The 19,095-nt window shown below is 39.8% G+C and overlaps 1 long non-coding RNA gene across 1 annotated transcript; it reads right to left on the reverse strand.

The window, feature by feature from the left end:
- Positions 1–15,178: 15,178 nt before the first annotated feature.
- Positions 15,179–18,109, reverse strand: LOC133727817 (uncharacterized). The gene is made up of 5 exons (XR_009855368.1): positions 17,892–18,109; positions 17,740–17,768; positions 17,619–17,669; positions 16,593–16,675; positions 15,179–15,904 (listed from the first exon to the last, which is right to left on the reverse strand). It is a non-coding gene; the product is annotated as an uncharacterized LOC133727817 (long non-coding RNA).
- Positions 18,110–19,095: the final 986 nt, after the last annotated feature.

Raw genomic sequence — 19,095 nt, forward strand, 5'->3', positions numbered from 1 at the left:
TTTGCACCACCAAAGGCCCCAGGGACCGCAGCATCAGGCTCGTCGCCCACACCGCCATTCAATTCTACGACATGCAGGATTGGCTTGGATACGACCAGCCTAGCAAGGTCGTCGATTGGCTAATCAAGAAAGCCAAGGCTGCAATCAACGAGCTCGACTAGCTGCCACCGTGGAACCCAAACTAAATTTATGTTCATACAACATTTTCTCCGACGATGCTGATATCCGCCGCACAGGACACGCAGAACGTGAGCCTCAATTTCTCGATGGTGGAGGCTCCGAGTTCTTTGTCTACTAATCGGCGAGGCACAATGGTGGGTAGCAGCGGAGTGGCGAAGCTGGTGAATAAGAACAGCTCGAATTTTTTGCAGGTGAGGATGGTGTGGAGGCTGAAGTTGTTAATCTTTGTCTGCCTAAAATTGCCTCTGATCGAAGTTGGGCTAGAGGCCGAAGTTGTCGGCTAAACCGATGAAGTTGCAGGTGAGGATGGTGTGGAGGTGGTGTTGCATGTCGGGAACGAAGAAGAGGATGGAGGGGTGGGATTGGAGCTGTGATTTGAGAGTGGAGGGCTGGCGGGGTCTGAGTTTCTGATCAATGGTGTATAAAAGGGGGTCGGAGGAGAGAACGAGAGTGGTGGTGGTCAAGTCATTGGCGGTGGCGGCGGGGATGAACTCGGAGTGAGTGGTGAAGCCTCAATGCACAATTTCAATTTGCTATAGGATTTGAAGTTGGGGGAACCAGAAACATCTGTGGTGCATGAAGGTGGATTGAGAAGCAACGGACGTGTTTGATCGGCGATCGGCGGTGGGAATCGGACGAGCAAGATGATTTGAATCTTGGTGATTCAAATCAGGGGAAGAAGAAACCAAGAAAGAAAGAAAGAAAGAAGAATAAAGAAAAAAAAGAAAAGAAAAGAAAAGAAAGAATTTGAGGGTAAATCGGTCCTTTTGTCTTCATTAAGTGATTCACGTGCATCGCACGTGCAAAATTGGGAAAAGTTCACCAACGGTGTCTGGACACTTAGGGACTTTCAGAATGATACCTGAACTTACAAAGTTATCAATGTGATACCTGGACTCATTTTTTCGTATCAATGTGATACCTACGGCCAATTTCCGTCACGGAGCCGTTACGGAAATTGGTCATAGGTACGATGTTGATACGAAAAAATGAGTCCAGGTATCACATTGATAACTTTGTAAGTTCAGGTATCATTCTGAAAGTCCCCTAAGTGTCCAGACACCGTTGGTGAATTTTTCCCTTTTGTTAACCTTCTAAAAAAACCCTTCTCTCAATTCTTTTGTTTCTATTCTTAGTTGTTTAGTTATAATTTCAATCATCACAATCTTCTCAAATGTTTCTTTATTTTGTGTTCAATTGGTTATTTGAGTTAGAATCAATTTGAGTTTCGATCCTTGTTGGAACGACCTCGTGCTTGCACTAACTATACTACAATCGATTCGTGCGCTTGCGAGTAATCATTTAAAACACAACAGTTTTCATGGTTGTATTTTACTGTAATAGGTGTCCTTAGTAATTATGTTAAGGACACCCATGGCTTTTGTCATCCTTTAATTAGTTGTTGCTGCAGTTGCATATTAATTTGCATCTGCATGTGAAGATCGTAGAAGAAGCCTAGAGGGGGGTGAATAGGCTCACAACCAATTTTTTTCGTTCAAAAACTTTCTCAGAGATTGCAACTGGGTGATCAATCCTGAGTATTGATATTGAACATAATGTATTGTAAATTCAACAAACCAATGAAAGCAATAAAGAACACATGTTTTGTTGACGCAGTAAAACCCTATCGAGGGAAAACATATGCGTGGTCTTTACTCTTGAAAGACCAAAATCAAATCACTAATGAGAAACAGATTACAAGTTTACAACACAGGGATTGCACTGACCGCGGCAATCCTTCTAGACTAACTCACTAGACTGTTGTAATTTCTCCTTGCTAATTGTTTACACAAGTGAACAACTTAGAAATCTCAGCTATGAAACAAGCTATGAACTCAGCAAGTTCTTCTTGGAGATTTCACCTTTGAAGTTTGCAATACCCAAATGACCTCATGGGATGCAAGAGATGAATATGCATGAATGGTTTTGTGTTTTTCAAATTGTTTTCAACATGGAACAAGACACTTTGAAAAGCAGAAAACCAAAGAGATAAACTTTTGATAAACAAAGGGACTGAAAAAACAAAAGTATTTTCAATGCCCGAATAGGAACAGAGAACCCATATATATAGAGGAGGAAGAGGAAGGACAGTTCACTCAAAGACCCCTTAAGCTCAATTGGAGTAGGTAACCCCATCCCCTTAATTTCAGATTGCACATGTAAACCCATTCCTCAAATTTCAATTTGGAAAACCAAATTTAGAAGCCAACTCCTAAAATCCTTAAACAAGGCTGACACAAGAAGGGAACCCATGAAAAACCCATGACTTTTTGAAGGAGATGTAATGCATGAGCTTACCTGAGCCATGAGGAAGAGGAGACTTCTTCTATCTTCAAGTAAGGTGTTTTGACATGACAGCAAGTTCAGATGGGGAAGCAAGACATTAAGGCAGCAAAGCAACAAATTGAGATGAGGTATCAAGTTGCAATTGAACTAATCTTTAAACTTGGCCTTGGCTTTCGACAGCAAGAGAAGAAGAAGCAAGTTGCAATCATGCTAAGATGGGGAAGCTGACAGCAAGGCAGCAAACTGATCTTCAAGTCTTCAAGTGAGTCGTTGACAACAAGACAACCCCAACAATTGTAATTAAACAATTATGGGCTTGGGCTGCATATTTAGGCTTCTAACTCTTGGGCTTAAAAGGTAGAGATGTTTTGTTAATGTGAGGAATGCCAAACATGATATACTAACAATCTCCCCCTTTGGCATTCCTAAACAAAACACTACTTTGCAACACAATACTAGCCTAACACTTAGACAGCAGCTGCAAAACAACCCAAGCCTGAAACAATTGCACAAGAAATACTAAGTGAAGCATGGGCAATTAAGGCACAAGAAAACTAATGAAGCCAAGCATTTTAAGATCACATGAAGCATTAGCAATAAGGAATAGCCACAAAAGCACCCTGAACAGCCATAAAGGCACCCTAATACTTCTCCCCCTTTTTGTCTAGGAATGACAAAGGGAAAATGCAATCAACAAGAACTGAAAACATCCAGTCAAGAGCACAAAATCTGTAGAAAAATGCAAATGGCCAACTTGGATAACATTTTTGAACTAACAACCTTCAATTTTGAAGAACACAAGGAAGACCACATGTATCATGAATACTCCCCCTCAATATATGCAGCGAATTATTGAGAATTTAAAAATGCAAGCAAGCAAGGATGAAGGACATAGTCAATCCTAGATTTTTCTTAACAAGTCATGCAAAGAGCCACAGAGGATTGCAGAGCACATTTGAATCCCTCCAGATCCCACAAAGAAACTCAAGACAATTTGACAGTTCATTTTTGTAAACACATCTCAAAGATAACTTGTAGCATTTCATGATTCTTGAATTGTTGAGAAACTTGAGCTAAAACATCCAAGGGATAAGAATTGATACACAAGAGATTACAAAGGAATGAGACGAAGTCCTATTTGTTTTCATTGATCCTTATCTCTCCATTTATTTATTTATTTAGCTCATAATCATTGGCTTTGTTCAGCTTGAGCTTTCGGAAATAAACTATATTTTTGACCCATGTAACAAGTCTTATGTCAATGGCTCTCAAACCAGTTAGTTTTAAGGCATTAAGTGTAACAAGGACACTCCTAAGGACATATCAACTCGAGTCAAAAAGAGGATATCAAACAAGAAAATACCACCGGGGTGACCAAACCATTCCCTTTTCTTCCCAATCCTCATATCGTTCACCACGACCGAGGCCCGTTTACTTTGGAAATAGCCTGGCCAAGCTTCTCTAAATATTTTCACGAAGAAGCATAAACTACTCATCTCAAACCATCATAAAAACTGAGCACAATATAAAACCCCACAAGAGATTTAGGTGCAAGAGTTTAAGATAATAGACTTTTCAAACAAAAAATGAGCAGTGAACAATAGAAAGCTGATGCAAAGAGTCTTGAGAACCTTGAGTGACCAAGGAAGAAGAAATTTTGAACAAACTGTCCTCTGATCTTAGGTCAAGACTTGGTCAGTGCTTACAAGGATTGAAACTATGCGTGCAATCCCAAACCAAAATAAAATACTTATTTTTTCACATCCTACACTAAATGCAGCACACATAATATATAACATACAACCTGCATATATGAGTGAGAATATTCAAACAGTAGAGCACACTCCAATAGACTTCCTAAGAGACTCAAAACGAAGGTTGTCTAAAGGTTTTGTAAACAAATCAGCCAATTGATTTTCAGTGGGAATAAATTCCATCTCAAGGATATTTGCATCAACAAGATCACGAATGAAATGATATCGAATATCAATATGCTTTGTGCGTGAGTGCTGAACAGGATTCTTAGAGATGTTAATGGCACTAGTGTTGTCACAAAAGATAAACAACTTACCTTGAGGAAAACCATAGTCGTTCAACATTTGTTTCTTCCATAGCATTTGGGTGCAATAACTACCAGCTGCAATGTACTCGGCTTCAGCAGTTGAGAGAGACACACGGTTTTGCTTCTTGTTATGCCATGAAACAAGATTGTTTCCCACAAAGAAACATCCACCTGAGGTGCTTCTTCAATCATCCACATTTCCTGCCCAATCTGAGTCAGTATAACCTGCAATCTCAACATTTGAATCAAAGGTGTACACCACCCCATAGTTAGAAGTTCCAGAAACATATCTAATGATGCGTTTAACAGCCTTTAGATGTGATTCCTTAGGATTAGCTTGATATCTAGCACAAACACCAACACTAAAAGAAATATGGGGTCTGCTAGCAGTAAGGTATAACAAGCTTCCTATCATGTTTCTATACAAGGTTTTATTAACACTAGTTCCAGTCAAATCCACATCAAGTTTTGAACTAGTTCCCATTGGATTTCGGACAGCAGTAGCAGTATCTAAACCAAATTTTTTCACAAGGTCATTAGCATATTTGGTTTGAGAGATGTAGAGACCATCACTCCTTTGTTGGACTTGCAGACCAAGAAAATAATTCAATTTTCCACACAAACTCATTTCAAACTCATTTTTCATGATATTAGTGAATTCTCCAATAAATGAATCTGAAGTTGAACCAAAAACAATATCATCCATATAGACTTGAGCAAGAATTAAATCATGAGAAGTTCTTTTTACAAACAAAGTTTTGTCAATTGAACCTCTAACATAGCCTTTATCGAAAACATGAGAGGAAAGTCTCTCATACCAAGCTCTAGGAGCTTGTTTCAGCCCATAGAGAGCTTTCTTAAGTCTATACACATGGTCAGGATGGATAGGATCTATGAATCCTGCAGGTTGTTCAACATAGACTTCTTCTTGAAGAACACCATTTAAAAACGCACTTTTCACTTCCATTTGATAAAGAGTAAACCTCAAATGACATGCAATGGCAAAGAGAAGACGAACAGATTCAAGCCTTGCAACAGGGGCAAAGGTTTCATCAAAATCAAGATCTTCAACTTGAGAATACCCTTGAGCAACAAGCCTTGCTTTGTTGCGGGTAATCTGACCATTTTCATCAGATTTGTTTTTGAAAATCCATTTTGTTCCAATGACATTTGAAGAGTCCGGTCTAGGAACCAAAAACCACACATCATTTCTAGCAAATTGACTCAATTCATCTTGCATGGCATTTATCCAATTAACATCACACAAAGCCTCCTTAGCATTTTTAGGTTCTATAACAGAAACAAAACCATAAAATGTAATGATGCTAATATCTTCTTGATGCTTTGCAATGAAGCATGAAAGAATAGAGAGATTGCTTACAACCTGTAGATACCTCTACTAGCATGACTAGTTTGTTATCTCACCAAGCATAAGTAACACCCTCTTTGGGACACCCACAAGCCATGGTGAGGCCCAACCGCTACTTGCATCTTGTAGGCCTATGTTCAAGCTACGCTACGGTATCCGGAAGCGACAAATACATCGGCGGGAAGCCACCTTCCCGGTCTTGCAAAGTTGCCTTCACAAACATGCTTTCTAGACTTGAATAGTGGTTTTAGTCATCCCACATCTAAGAAAATGTAAGGGAGATGGTTTCCTTCACCTATAAAAGGAATGCCTCCACCCACAACTCAATCCATCTCATTACATCTCTTGTAATCCCTTTGGGCCGCAAGGCTCAACACACTAGTGTAACATTCAAGTGGACGTAGTTTCCCGCTAAGGCGGGAGACGAACCACTATACTTCGCTTGTGTCGTTCTCTCTCTCTCATTCTTTATGCTAACTAGAGGCCCCTCGGTCACTAACGTTAACATTGGCGCCGTCTGTGGGAAGCCAACACAAAGGCTTCGTCACGTACCATGAACTTCGGTAAACATCAAATTAGGGCTAGTCAACATCAGTCAAGGGCAAGTCAACGCCCAACTCAGAGGTCAACGCTGACCTACACAAAAAAAAAAAAAAAAATTTACAGGTGCCAAATTGCTCTGGACACCCATTCCATCTTTAATCAATCATCAGCGGCGAAATCCTCCGCTAAGCTCCATTAGTGGCACCGGCGAACTCTCTCTTTCTCTTACGATAATTAGACCTCAATGATCAACAACGACCTTCTCCAAGGTTCTATTACTCCGCCAAGAGCCACTACCAGGCAGGTGTTCCGCTGAACTTCATGTGGCGGCCTCCGCTAGCCATTATGAGTCTCCGTTGAACTTCACCGCCGGACAGCCTCCGCCGGACTATACACCACTGACCCCAGGCTCCTCGGTGATGGCAGCTGCAAAATTCCAGTCCGGTCCTCCGCCGACACCCCACTGCACACCAAGTCTGTCGCTAGCCACAAGCACCGCTTGGAGACACCAGCGGCAAAACCTCCGCCCAGCAAGACACCGCCAGGCCTTGCACCTCCCCCAAGTCCGGCAGCACCTTCCGCCAAGCAAACACCTGCTGAGCACCACTGACCTCCTTTCGGTCATTTCTCCGCGCAACTCTTGAGTCTCCGCCGAACTTCCGATCTCCGCTGAGCTCCAAGTGTCGAGCCTCCGCTGAACTGCACCACCGGCCAAACTCCGCTAGCCTCAAACCAGCGGAACCGACCTCCGCCAGCTGGCAGGCTATCTTCCTCCGCTGGGCATCACCACTGCTCCGCTGGCCAAGCTTCCTGCAAACAAGCTCCACTAGCCATCTTCCATCAGCCACCTCCGTTGGTCAGGTCTCCTCCGAGCAAAATCTCCACTGGCCAAGCACCGCTGAGCTCCGCTCCGCTGGCCAAGCACCGCCGAGCTTCACCGCTGGGCAAGTCTACCGCTAGCCATGTTCCGCTGAACATGCACCGGAGCTTTAATCTTCCCGGCGGAGCTTCAACCTTCCAGTGCACCCAGAATTACTCTAGGCACCCAGGGCCATCTCTGACCAACACCGGCCATCTCATTTCACCGAGCACTGAAAAATCGGGAGAAATCAATGTGATCCTGCTTTGTCGATTGCACAAAGGTTGCAGCAGCTCATGACAAATGAAAAAGTTAAGTTTTTCTGCTGCACACACCCACAAGCACCACGTGCTTCTGCTATATCCTTATTTGTACACACTTACCACATGGGACACCTGTCCGCACATACACCACATATATTTATTTCACTGCACACATGTGCCGTTTCCATCAGCTATAGATATATACACATCTACTGGTGAGCTAAATATCAAGTGAATATTTATGTGTTGGAATTTCTTTACCAAACACGCATGTGGCAAAGGCACGTGAACTATACATATATATGTTTAATTAAATGACCTTATCTCATAAGCCTGAACTTGCTTGCATTACATTGCCATTTGTGCATTTCACAAGCACTCTATATACTATAATATACTGCACACCTGCAAAGGAGATAGCAATATATGCATGGACTACTACAACTTAGTTTAATGTCATATGAATACAATGGATGCATCTTATTATTTATGCTCACGGCATAGCTGCCATGCATGACTCTATAATTTGATTTATGTGATACCAACAACATGTTCATTCATGCTTTGTTACATTCAGACGTCATGTATAATGCATCTTATTTTCTATGCCCAAGGCATAGTTGCCATTGATTGCTATCAGTCCATTAATTGAGCTCATGCTTATAAACATATATCTTATGGGCAGGAACATGTACACACATGTATATAGGCGGCTACATGCATATGTCAAAATGATTATCTCACCTAGTGCATTTCCATATAAATTATACCGCCATGGATCTTTTCCATCGTTGCACGTAATGGGTTTTGTTCCCCGCAAATTCGACATTCAAAATAGCTATATACGCATGTTATTTGTCATCAACCACTACATTTGCTTATACACTTTGCTCACAATTTTATCAAAGTACACATGCAAATTATTGATGTTGATTTTACAAATCCACATATTAATCATCTATTATGTTTCAAGGAAATTCAACTATTTCTCTCAAGCTCATCACCTCAACTACGAGTTGACTTACATTATCGGAGCACTTTATCCGCCAAAGCAATGGAGCGTCATGCTTGGACAACTCCAACATGATTTGGGTACTTACATTAATTCCAACTCTGCTAGCCTCCAACTCGGCATAAGATAAGTCACTATCTTATCTTTTACGCTCTTGCGATTCGAGCTATTGTCATGTCTTTACATGTCTCTATGACCCTAACGCATACTATTGCCATGCTTCAAACGTCTCCATGATCCCTAAGCATGTTCACAAAATACAACATGTTATTAGCAACTTTACTACAAGTACATGCTATACACATATGCCATGCTACTACATAATTGCAACTCAATTAAATAAATATGTGACACTCATCTAGAAGCTTGTGACACTTACGACTTACTAAAACATGCTCGGATAAACGACTTGCTCTGGTTACGACTCGCTTGGGTATCGAGTATGGCCACGACTTGCGCTTGGGCCACGCCTCGCATGCTCGCACAGCGCCTACACACTCAACTACACCCAACTTGCTCGAACAATCCAACTTTCTCGATCATGTCCAACATGTTTTACTTAAGCCCCAAGTTCACAAACGCTTCATACGATGTCACCGGGACTACTCCCACAATTTTATATGGACACCCATACACTTGTCACTATCTATTGTGCGTGTTATATGGCCATAAGATCCACATATACAACTACCAATATTTTACATGTTCATACACATTAATGGAATATTGAATTCTTCTACCATTTGTTGTTCACTACAAATCGAATTCTTTTCGCATTCCATTAATACGGACGGTAACCAATACAACAAGCATTCTACATATGCGCGTTTCTTTTTGTCTCATTGTGCAGGATTAAACGAGTCCCTTCTTGCTTATGGAGTTCGGGGACTTGTAGGGGCTTCGTGCCGCCCGGTTACTTATGCTTGGTGACATCATGTTTATAACTCCCCAATCAAGAAGCTCCTCTTACTTGGGGACTTCGGGGACTTGTAGATACCTCTACTAGCATGACTAGTTTGCTATCTCACCAAGCATAAGTAACACCCTCTTTGGGACACCCACAAGCCATGGTGAGGCCCAACCGCTACTTGCATCTTGTAGCCCTATGTTCAAGCTACGCTACGGTATCCGGAAGCGGCAAATACGTCGCCGGGAAGCCACCTTCCCGGCCTTGCAAAGTTGCCTTCACAAACATGCTTTCTAGACTAGAATAGTGGTTTTAGTCATCCCACATCTAAGAAAATGTAAAGGAGATGGTTTCCTTCACCTATAAAAGAAATGCCTCCTCCCACAACTCAATCCATCCCATTACATCTCTTGTAATCTCTTTGGGCCGCAAGGCTCAACACACTAGTGTAACATTCAAGTGGACGTAGTTTCCCGCTAAGGCGAGAGACGAACCACTATACTTCGCTTGTGTCGTTCTCTCTCTCTCTTTACTTATCGTTAATTAGACCCTTCGGTCACTAACATTAACACAACCTCTTTTGTTTGTCTTCAAGTGAGTCTTTGACAGCAAGACAACCCCAACAATTGTAATTAAACAATTATGGGCTTGGGCTGCATATTTAGGCTTCTAACTCTTGGGCTTAATGGGTAGAGATGTTTTGTTAATGTGAGGAATGCCAAACATGATATACTAACAGCATGTTTCTTGTCTATCTTTCATTGCTTACTTTTGTTGGAGAAGTTCTCCTCATTGTTATCCTTATAGAGGGGTATTGGTGCAGTCTCCCCTTTATATTGAAGAAAGTAATTGCAATCAAAATTCACTCCATTCGAAATTTATAATTTCAAGCAATCAATTTTTCGATAGATGGATGGAGTCTTGGTCTGGATAATTTCAAGGATGAAGACAATCCTTTGTAGATCTGGATGAGGTGGAGGAAAATAAATAAAAAAACAGAGAGAAAGAAAGATGGAGGCTTGGTCATGAATTGATGAAGAAATTCTGGTAAACGAGAGAAGAAAGAAAAAAACAACAAGGAAAGAAAAAGAATATAAAAGGAGAGGAAGGGTGTATTGGTCTTTATTGTTTATTGGCAACAACAAAAAAAGACATGGATTGGAGTTCTAGAAGCTAAAAAACCTATGTCACACAAGCTGTCATATTCAATTTTGGCATTTTAATTAGACATTTCTTGAAAAGACCAGCCTCGTATTTCACCCTGAAATTTGAGGTGGCCCTGCGGGGCCAAGCTTAGAAGAAATTCTGCCTAAAATTTGGCAGAAGTTTCCCTAACAATTGACTACCCAAACCTGTAAAACAAACTCAACACTGCTATTATACAATTCCAAGCTCCAACTCCTGGAGCCTAGCTGCTCCCATAATAGCAACCAACGTATATATGGGTCATTGCCCTTAAATATCGACCATCAAGTTTTGATACGAACAAGTAATATTGAAGTAATATAATTTAAACCAGAAATCGAGAATATGAAATAAATATCGAGCACTTCACTCGTAGTTTTCACCAAGTGGTTACTAACTGAGTTACCTCACTTGCAGAACTCACCAGACTGCCAGTAGGATCATGTCTGCAGTTGTACTCATCAGACGACCACTAAGATCATGTCACCAGTAGCACTCATCAAAGGGTCACTAGGACAAGTAGCACTCATCAAAAAGTCACTAAGATCATGTCACCAATAGCACACGCCAGACAGTTACTAAGATCAGTTCGCCAGTAGTACTCATTAGGCGACCACTAAATGGAAGATGCCGAAATGACTGATTACACTATATAACTCCTCACTTTAGCTAAAATATCTACAGTTTACTACGATCTCATGTCATCTGGAGGATACTGCCGAACAAATCACGCATCGGTGGGTACTGTCATCCGAAATACTCTTCTCACTCTATCTGTAGTATCTGAATAATACCTGACTAACCATCTCATGCCATTTGGAGAGTATTGCCTACCAGATGACGCATTGGAGGATACTGCTGACCGGATTACTAGGAGGTAATGGTTAGAGGGTACTGCCGACTAACTATTTTATGCCATTTAGAGGGTATTATCGATCAAATGACACATCAGAGGGTACTGCCGTCTGAAAATATATTTTGCAGGGTACTGCTGACCAAACTATTACTTGGAGGATATTGCCGACCAAGTAAGGCATGCATGCACTTATTAATATAATTAACCTCCATAATTAACCTAATTAAATTCAAAACTCCAAACTCATTAAATCTCGTAGGATTTAACTCATAATCTTTCCGAAAGAAAATTTCTATAACTCGAAACTCAAACAAGTCGACAAATCATCCATTTGTAAAGATCTTCACAAAAATCTCAATACGATAATTTAATACTCGAAAAATAAGATAGCGCGCATGCAATTTAATTTAAAAATAAGATAGCGCGCATGCAATTTAATTTCAAAGATTACTCAAATCTCAATTTAATACAAGCCAATAAATCATCATAAATTCCTGAAAATCTGATCTCTTATCCGGAATTGGCTCAAACTTCAATAGTTTCGTTAATTTAATAATTCGAACAACCTACAGAAATATCACAACGTTGCAATGGTCTGAAGGCGGCGAACCTGTTGGGTGTAGCTTTCGAGTTGGGTTAGACCTGGATCTCACTATCTCTCTCTCTCTCTCTCTCTCTCTCTCTCCATGTGTGTACCATCTCCAAAAAGAGGGCGGGGTGCTCTCTGCTAGGGATACCTCCCATTATATATAACATATTGTGAAATGTCAGTTTTGTCCCCAAAAATTTCAACGAAATAACTAAACTTCTGCATACCGTATTTTACTCATATGAACTCCGATTTTAACGTGCTACGTGTCTACACACTCAGTTTAACGGCCTCTACAACTTTCGTAAAGGAATTTTTTTTCAAAATATGAACCAATTAAAAAGTCAACTCTAGAACCCCCTAAATGTTCGAAATGAAAGTAAAAAATAAAAATTTTGATCGTTTACCGTCCGAATGATCGGTAAATGGGTTTTCTCATTACGGGGTGTAACATTTCTATTGGAGATGTTCTTAGTAGTTATTTCAACCCTGAAGTCACATTTGATGAAACTCTTATGTTATTACTCCCTGATTTTCAAGCACAATTAATAAACCAACTAAACAAATACCAAAATATACAAGGCGTGATGGTTCAGACATCAATACTAAATAACTGTAAAAATTTTGTTCTTAAAACAAGTATAGGATAATGTCCAGAACTCACAATGTCAATACAGACTCATTCTTTAGAGTCATATATTACGTTACACATAGTTTACGAATTAAGTTGCATTAACAAAGTAATAAGTAAACGCTCCCACAGAGCTTACTACAAAACGGAAGTCTAAATAAAGTCAAGCAACAAAATTAGCTTCCGAACACCTATGGTTATAACAGCACGAACCCTACTTCAGCCACGATTACCCTGACCTACAGGATCATCCCCTACACCATTGAATAGTGCACCGAGTTGCAACAACAAACTCGGTAAGCTTTTGACAACTTGTATGAGTAAATTCCAACAACAAAAAAGAAGACCAGAATAATATAGTCAAACAATACCCTGCATATGGTGTTAGTTCATGTGATTACGTGAAGACAACACAATACAGGAAAATTAGTAATCCATGCATACGACTTAGTTCAGGAGATTACAAGTACAAAAACAAACAGATAATCCCTACTTATGATTTAGTTTAGGAGATTATATGCAATTAAAGAAAAACATACAATGGTAATTTACTTAACAACAAATAACGTGATAGGAGCATTTTAATGTGATGTTTTAAATGTTATTTCCTCATATTTTACTTAGTTATTTCCTTAAATAAATTGACTTTAATAAAGTTTCTATTTTTAGGTACCATGGAGGAAATGGAGAAGAAATGAGCTTAAAGGCAAATGAGAAGCAAGGGAACGTTGGAAATAATAGAAGCAAGGCACGAGGGCTACAAAAATGAAGAAATGAAGTTTTCCTGGTCCGGTCCAGCCAAGAAATCCTGGTTCAACTGGGAAAATCAGTCAAAGTAGGAATCATGGGTCAACTAGGAAACATGATTGGAGAAATGGCGAAAAATGCAGAGTCCTAGTTGGACTAGGAAACCTACTCCTGCCAGGAAAAGGAATCCTAATGACACAAGGAGTCCCAGTTAAACTAGGAATTTATTAAATCATCATAAATTCCTGAAAATCTGATCTCTTATCCGGAATTGGCTCAAACTTCAATAGTTTCGTTAATTTAATAATTCGAACAACCTACAGAAATATCACAACGTTGCAATGGTCTGAAGGCGGCGAACCTGTTGGGTGTAGCTTTCGAGTTGGGTTAGACCTGGATCTCACTATCTCTCTCTCTCTCCCTCTCTCTCCATGTGTGTACCATCTCCAAAAAGAGGGCGGGGTGCTCTCTGCTAGGGATACCTCCCATTATATATAACATATTGTGAAATGTCAGTTTTGTCCCCAAAAATTTCAACGAAATAACTAAACTTCTGCATACCGTATTTTACTCATATGAACTCCGATTTTAACGTGCTACGTGTCTACACACTCAGTTTAACGGCCTCTACAACTTTCGTAAAGGAATTTTTTTCAAAATATGAACCAATTAAAAAGTCAACTCTAGAACCCCCCTAAATGTTCGAAATGAAAGTAAAAAATAAAAATTTTGATCGTTTACCGTCCAAATGATCGGTAAATGGGTTTTCTCATTACGGGGTGTAACATTTCTATTGGAGATGTTCTTAGTAGTTATTTCAACCCTGAAGTCACATTTGATGAAACTCTTATGTTATTACTCCCTGATTTTCAAGCACAATTAATAAACCAACTAAACAAATACCAAAATATACAAGGCGTGATGGTTCAGACATCAATACTAAATAACTGTAAAAATTTTGTTCTTAAAACAAATATAGGATAATGTCCAGAACTCACAATGTCAATACAGACTCATTCTTTAGAGTCATATATTACGTTACACATAGTTTACGAATTAAGTTGCATTAACAAAGTAATAAGTAAACGCTCCCACATAGCTTACTACAAAACGGAAGTCTAAATAAAGTCAAGCAACAAAATTAGCTTCCGAACACCTATGGTTATAACAGCACGAACCCTACTTTAGCCACGATTACCCTGACCTACAGGATCATCCCCTACACCATTGAATAGTGCACCGAGTTGCAACAACAAACTCGGTAAGCTTTTGACAACTTGTATGAGTAAATTCCAACAACAAAAAAGAAGACCAGAATAATATAGTCAAACAATACCCTGCATATGGTGTTAGTTCATGTGATTACGTGAAGACAACACAATACAGGAAAATTAGTAATCCATGCATACGACTTAGTTCAGGAGATTACAAGTACAAAAACAAACAGATAATCCCTACTTATGATTTAGTTCAGGAGATTATATGCAATTAAAGAAAAACATACAATGGTAATTTACTTAACAACAAATAACGTGATAGGAGCATTTTAATGCGATGTTTTAAATGTTATTTCCTCATATTTTACTTAGTTATTTCCTTAAATAAATTAACTTTAATAAAGTTTCTATTTTTAGGTATCATGGAGCAAATGGAGAAGAAATGAGCTTAAAGGCAAATGAGAAGCAAGGGAACGTTGGAAATAATAGAAGCAAGGCACGAGGGCTACAAAAATGAAGAAATGAAGTTTTCCTGGTCCGGTCCAGCCAGGAAATCCTGGTCCGACTGGGAAAATCAGTCAAAGTAGGAATCCTGGGTCAACTAGAAAACATGATTGGAGAATAGGCGAAAAATGCAGTGTCCTAGTTGGACTAGGAAACCTACTCCTGCCAGGAAAAGGAATCCTAATGACACAAGGAGTCCCAGTTAAACTAGTGTGGTGACCCGAGAGGGGGGTCCCACAGTGCCGCGACCCCGAGCCAATGAGAAATCGACATGTCACGCATGACATCCCGATGACTCATCAACCCGAAACCGCAAGGCCTTTTGGGTTTAGCTGGTTGGTTCACAAAACATTTTCCTGGACAAGTCATTCTAGCAACCAAACAACACATTTACAAAAGCGGAATTCGAAATGGGCTAAGAGTTTTGGGCTTGCGATCGGAGCCCAATTTGGAAAATAAAACAGATCACTAAGTAACTACAAGTATGGGAGACGCGCCCCAGGGTTACGGGTCTCCCGGAATTTTTGTAAACGAGTAGGAAATAAATAAATAAATAAATAAATAACTAAACAAGTGATTTCAAAACCCAAGAAGGGACCAAAACCTTCTTTTAAATAAGTCAAAGAAGAATGCGCCAAGCCGAGCCATATGCCTCCTTCGTACGCTCCCCGACCACATGTTCGAAACCTGCACACTATAGTAGGGGTGAGCTTTCGTCCTCGCATGCCCAGTAGGGGCCGACCCAACCATGCTAGGTTTGAAAAATAATATACTTGAAAATATTCACTACATAATATTATGCACGTTTATCGAAAAATGCTTTAAGAAAAGTGGCAACCACAAACATTTGTTTCTTTTATAAAGCATATGCAGTATGCTTCACACAATTTGGAGCTCCGAGATACTTACCTGCCGGCTAAAGTAAAATAAATCAGTGATCGACCTGGTTCGTCCTGAGTATGAGAACCAGCCAACTACTCTGTAGTCCTTATGACTACAAGTAGCGAAAGTGTCCATTTCCTGGCTCTGAGTCTCCTATGACTGGTTCACTGTCTGTATTTGCCTTCCCTTGACAAACATAGGAGCACAGCCCCCTCCGGAGGTTCACGGTTATCGACACCGTGGGATCCCTAGGAATCTATGCGTCTAGGTCCCATTCACTTTCAGGTCACAAACACAACATACAGAGGGTACAGTATCTCAACATGCAAGTCTAGCCTCGGTTTTCGCAATTCAACAATTATCAGTTCTGAAAACACACGTATCACGAGGCATCGACTAATGAACAACCAGAAAACATACTTGCATGCAACATAATATTATACTAGAGCATTCCACATATATCGAAAAACCTCTAACAAGGAAGGGACAGCTCACCCTACCTGGAATTGGAGTGCTTGCCCACATTCGGGTTCGTTCCCGACTTTCGATCCTTTATCCAAATCCAAGTGCACCCGCTCGGGTCCTTTATAATAAAATTATACCCGATAAGTAATTAATTCATAACTCACTTTAAAATTCACCAAATAACCAAGATCGATACTTATCAAAAACCATTCCCGAACAACTCACTTAGAATAGTAAGCCTATTTGGGATATGGTGATCATACCCCAATCAACAATATAGTTCGGGTTAAATATATTGTCTACTGTTCCTTTTTATTTCAATGAGGCCATTAATTATTTATTCCGACTTTTACCAATTTGGGAAACTCACTTCTTTCTTAAAAAGGAAAGCGTCCTTATCGCTCCGCTAAACTATCGTCAATCCGAGCGACCAAAGTCGAGTCGATCCTCACACTTTACGAGGTCGATCAACCCTGGTCAACTCTCGAGTTGACTTTTGACCGTTGACTTTGACTTCTGACTTTTGACCAAGTATTCCCTTATTTACCATTATTTCTTATTTATTAAAAATAAATAAGTAAATAATTATAAATAAAGTTTTACTTTTCCCTTTTACCCAATTACTTCTCATTTTTCACCTTTTTACTTTTACCAAGACTTTTACCTCCACACTTTCACTTTTACCTTTTACCTCCTTTTTACCGAATTTATCTTTACTTTCACCTTCTTCACTTTTTACCACTTTACCACAGTAAAACCTCAATTTAATCCAACTTTTACTCTTTTCTTCATTTTATTTATTTTCTTTCAAAAATAAAGCCATTTCCTTTTCTTCATCCTTTTCTTTTTCTTTTGGCCAAAATACACAACAACAATTCACCAAAATATTCAACACAAAATTCCAACACTTAGAAAACTAGGCTAATAAAATTCTACTAATTAAATCCTCCTCAAACATCCAATTTTCACAATTTTCCAACAACAACAATAGCTCCACAAAAATCAAAATCAACCAAATAAATTCTAAAAATTCTAGGGTTTGTCCAAAACCCATTCCTTACCCTTTCTTCTTCAAAACTCATGGCCTAATCCTCTTCATTGGCCTTCTTCACCTACAAATTCGTCCAACATCAACATCTCAACCAAAAACTCGAAAACAAGGTTGCATGGATAGATCCTTACCAAAAATCATTGCCAAACCCGTAGCCTACCTTCATGGTTTAAGGAGAAATCGGGTTCATGCACCAAAATCAAAAATGGAAATCAAAAACTCGAATTTGGTAAGAAAGATGTATAGATCGAAGGAATAGAGGCTAGATTAGGATGGAAAATACCTTGATTTGAGCTTGGAAAGAAGAAATCACAAAAGCCCCAATTTTAGCTTCGGGTTCTAGGGTTTTTGGAGGATTAAATGGCTAAATTTCATGATTTTGGTTGGAGAAATGGAAAGAGGGGAGGAAGAGGAGAAAATCTGGAAATTTTGGTGAGGAGAGGGGTTCCGGCGGCCGGCGGCGGTACGGCGGCGGCGATTTCCGGCAAGGAGGATGAGAGAGAGAGTCTCGGCTAGAGAGAGAGAGAGCTGAAGGAAAATGAGGGAAGTGGCTAGGGTTTGAGAGGGATGTGTTCCTTATATACCTCTCCCAATTTTAATTGTGAAAAGTCGAATCTGCCCCTCTTTTTGGGCCAAGTGGGCTTGGGCTGCTCCAATTTTCTTTTTCTCTTAATTTCCTCAAGCCCAATCCGAAAATACAACACCAAACATCCTTATTTCTCCGACACTTCACCGAATCCTTTCGGGAAAATTTTCCGGGCTTGTCCTAAGCCTCGATACTTAAAAAAAAATACTTTTCTAGACCCAAATTGGATTTTCTCTAATTTCTTAATCCTTTTAATGGCCTCAAAATCTTAATCTAATCTCGAATACATTCGTACCTTACGAATACGTAATTTCATACGTTATGCGACAATTTAAAATAACAAGAAAAAGTACGAAGTTAAAATGTTCGCCTTTCAAATTTGCTTCGGCGATCTTTTTGCTGCAATGAACTTTAGTACCATCCAGGCCCAAATGAAAGGACTTTGGCCCAAACTTAAATCGTCGGCCCAATAGGTGGTCTCGACACCAAAACAATTTCCAAAATCGATTTCTTCACTTAAATCACATTGCGAAAATCTTATTGGCGAAAAATTACCTTCAAAAAATTAAACAAAAATTTTCGGGGGCTCACAACTAGGAAAGCAAAAGAAGATTCCGTAAGGTTCAAGAACATTTCATGTGAAGAGTCCTAGTTGGACTAGGAGTCCTGATGACAATAGGATACCTGGGTGGACTAAGAGAGCCCCAGAACAAGCTCAAAACGTCCTCTACAAAGGTGATATGGATTTGGAGTCATTTTTTACAAGAAAAGATGGTTAAAACTCAAATTTGGAGTCCGTATTAGACATAGACTGATTTTGGCCGAATTTCAAGTATATATCTGGATAATGACATCTCAATTAAATCCTAAATGCATCTAGACATGATTGTGGCCAAAGGGA

The sequence above is a fragment of the Rosa rugosa genome, chromosome 2 (genome assembly GCF_958449725.1).
Source record: "Rosa rugosa chromosome 2, drRosRugo1.1, whole genome shotgun sequence".
Lineage (NCBI taxonomy): Eukaryota > Viridiplantae > Streptophyta > Magnoliopsida > Rosales > Rosaceae > Rosa > Rosa rugosa.